We start from the raw sequence: 3,866 nt of genomic DNA on the forward strand, positions 1-3,866 counted from the left end.
AATACCATTGGTATAAAATAATGGAGGAGGACAAACATAAATCTTTTCTCTCTGATCAACGCAAGTTGAGACGGTTGGAAAGAGCAAAGAAGATTCTAAAATTTCTAAAGGTCAACAAAACTTTGGGAAAAGTTTTGCTCCTTTCTGATATAAAAATGCTCACCATTTACGCCACTATTAATAAGCGAAAAAGCCTCTACATCACAACCAAATATACAAATAATATCTTAGCTTCACTCAGATGTGTCTCAGAGACAAAGTCTTGGGCCTTGAGGTCAGTTCAAGCTAAGTCTTCCCCTAATTTTTGTCAAAAGGAAGGTGTGACTCATTGCAGATGCTTACATTGAACTTCTGGATAAGAAAGTGCTACCACCTTGGGCTAGATAAAAGTTCGGAGACATTTTTTATTATTATTCAAGACAGAGCTACGTGTCATTGTGCCGCATGACTCATGCCTTCGAAAGAAACTACTTTTTTGACTTTTATGAGCTCTACATGTAGCCACCCTTCTCTCCATACGCGAACCCATTAAACTACTGTTTCTTTGTAGGTCTAGAGGAGAGGGTGTTGGCTACTCCTCACAGGATTGCACAGGATTGTCCAGTCGGGGGTATCACGGGAGCTCAAAACTGAGCTTTTACGCATTCTAACCCTCATAAGTTGCTAGTGGTAAATCAAAATCCGATTTACAAAAAAAAGTACTGGTAAAAAAACTAAACCTCCCCTTTTTGTCCGGGAAGTTTTTTGTATGAAATAAATAAAAAATGTTTTAAATAATTTTTTTTCTTATTTATAAAACAGCATTATGTGCTCCAAAAAATTATATTGTTTAAATATAATTTTTTGCTAAACTTAAATCCCTTGCATATACAGCGAGCTAAACCTTGCACGCCTCCGGATTTAGTGGCAAAAAGATGGTTGATGGTGATGGTTGCAATACAAATTACTCATTACATTTGTATTGCAACCATCACATATGATAGCAGCTATGGATTCTAAGCTTTCATGATCTTTTAAAACCGATAGTATTTCTCTTCTTGATCCTCCACTTTCCCACTTCTTGGTGAAACATGGTCAATTTATTCATGTTGGGGTTCTTAAATGGGGAAAAGACTAACATTAATTTGTTTCTATAATTCTAAATTTCAAAAAAGAATAACAAAGTTTATTTGTTGTTAATTTTAATTTTTAGTTTATAATCATAAAAGTTACAATTCCCCACACCTTTATATTTTTATACGAATAATAATTAAAACAATTTCATGTTAGAGTACCTTTAAAAATGACTATATGCTCCTCTTTTTCTGTGCAAAATATATTTTTTGGTAGGAAGCTGTTATTACTTTTCTCTTAATGGTCAACATTTTTAAACGTTTTGGTCAGGTCAATCTTGCCTCAAAACTGATGTATTTGATTTTCCTTGATTATTCTTTTGTTGATTTTGCATGAATTTTCCTGTACTTCTGTCTTTCCCTTTTAACTCTTTGTCTATCCAGTGTATTTGAAGGGCCAATTATTTTATCTTCTAAAAGAGATTGACATATAGTAGCTACTGCTGTATTTGAAAGCCGAAATCTTTCTGCCGTTTTTGTAAGATTAGGGTAACTCCCCTTCTTATGGTTAGATTTTTTGAATTGCATCACAGATTCTCCTTCAAAGTCCAAGTTCTCATCAGCATTTTCGGAAATCTCCAACATCTGAAAAATGTATTAAGGACTGATTATAAAAAGTTTGGTCCATTATCCGTTTCTCTACGTTATTTTCACGCTCAATTTGACATTCTCTGCTGCTGGTAGTAACACAATCAATATGTTCTAACATCCCCACTCTATTTTTTTATCAATATATATGCCTTTTACTCTTGAAGGAGGATCTTTCGTTGACATTTGCATTATATATTGCATATATATGTAGTTTTTTTATAAATAAGAAAAAAAAAGTTGATTTTATAATTTTTTTTAATTGATACAAAAAGGGGGGAGGGAATATTTTTCTCCGGGATTTTTACTTACCATTCACAACTTGTCAGGGGTCAGAATGTGTGATAGCTCAATTTTGGGCTCCCGTGGTATCCCCTAGTGTCAAGTCTATAGAGTTTTCTATTAAGGAGTAGACAAAGCTCGTGTCTGACAATATAGTCAAGGTCTACAAGAGATATAGTCCTCATAATGAGGCAATTATTAGAACTAAGTACTCACATATTAATAAAAGTTGTGACAATACCTTTTTTCAGATGATTTTGTGTACCACTAGATATTAGCAACTCTTCTGTACTAACTATATTGTTAAAGTTTTGTAGCCAGGCCTGTTTCAATACTTAAACATTGGTTGTTGTATACATTTATTGTTGAGTGGGATAGAAAAAAAATTCCTCCTCCTTGAAATAGAAAAGCTACAGAGTATTAAAGCTTTATATTTAAGAGTGCAGATTAAATTATTTTTAGGAACAACCCAATAAATCATTGTGAAATGAAGAATTATTTCATTTTAAGGTAATTCAATATAATCGTACGATTATATGACTTTATCAATGAATCATTTGGATTGTATTTACATAAATTATGTGTATATTTCATATGTAATTTCCACTGTATTGTATAAATTTAAGATTTTGTGAGTTATATAATTTGTAGTGATAATAATTTACAAGACTAATTTGACCAGAAGTGGGGATTTGGACTCAAGATTTGTGACCAGACTTTGACTTGAGTCCATATTTTGAAGAATTCCGATCAAATGATCAATACTTAACATGGATTTGATATCTAAGACTGGTCTTTTATTTGAATTTAAAAACAATTTTATACTGAACTCCAGAAAATCCTATATACTATGTACCTTTATATTATCGTTAAAGGTGTAAATTGTCTGAAGTTTATAGCAGGCTCGCGTTTTTGTAATTGGTTATCCGAATATTGAATTTTCTGATAATCAGCTGTTGTCATTATTATTTAACTCCATAGTAGAGAACTTCATTTCCTACTCCATTCAACTATATTCAACATCTGATTAGACGTTTATTTGTCTTTATTGTACATGGTAGGGTAGCCAAACGTAGACTTGAGAGATGGATTTAGAAATACACCACAATTTTTGTAACTTCACTAATAGGCAAAAAAAAAATACCGTTAAAATAACATGTAGTCATTGCTTTTGAATTATTTTTTACCCAATATGGCCACTTTTGCACGAGCAGCATACAGGAGTTGATGAAAAACTCCTCTGACAAGTTGTCCCATGCAACCACTATGGAGGACTGTAGTGAGTCCACATTTGGGTTTCCGGTCTTGTTGGTTTCCCTCTCCAAAGTGCTTCATATAGAAAAGACAAGTGGGTTCAAATTTGGTGATGACGGGGGTCATACCTTTTTGTACTAGAATTGAGCCATTTCATCAGCGCAGAACTTTTGGCTCTTGGCAGACATGTGAGGGGGGTACTGTCCTGAATTCGCACGTATATACCCTCCGGTCTTCAGCAATAGCAAGAAGGTGTACCAAAAAACTTATAATAGGTCCTCTGATCGACTTTTTCTCCAGCTTTACAAAAGAACGGATTCATCTTCTTTCCATAAAGGCCATAACGCTGAGGAATATTTTTTAGCTGGGTATTTGATGTGGTTAACCCTTTGGACCTCTTTTTTTATTTCTATGAGCCAGCGTTCGTTCCGGGGGTTTTGGAATTGATCAACTGTAGAAATCTTCAAGACTGATAACAATTCACAACTGACCAATTTGTCTAAATACTTGTGAGGAGTTTCATGCCCTTGTCAGAAGTTGGCGTTGGGCCCTGTTGTTACAAACTAATCCAAAGTTGTGTTTATTAGAAGACACAGAGGAGTCTTGCCACTGTCATTCATCTACTTTGTA

The sequence above is a fragment of the Lepeophtheirus salmonis genome, chromosome 9, assembly GCF_016086655.4.
Source record: "Lepeophtheirus salmonis chromosome 9, UVic_Lsal_1.4, whole genome shotgun sequence".
Lineage (NCBI taxonomy): Eukaryota > Metazoa > Arthropoda > Copepoda > Siphonostomatoida > Caligidae > Lepeophtheirus > Lepeophtheirus salmonis.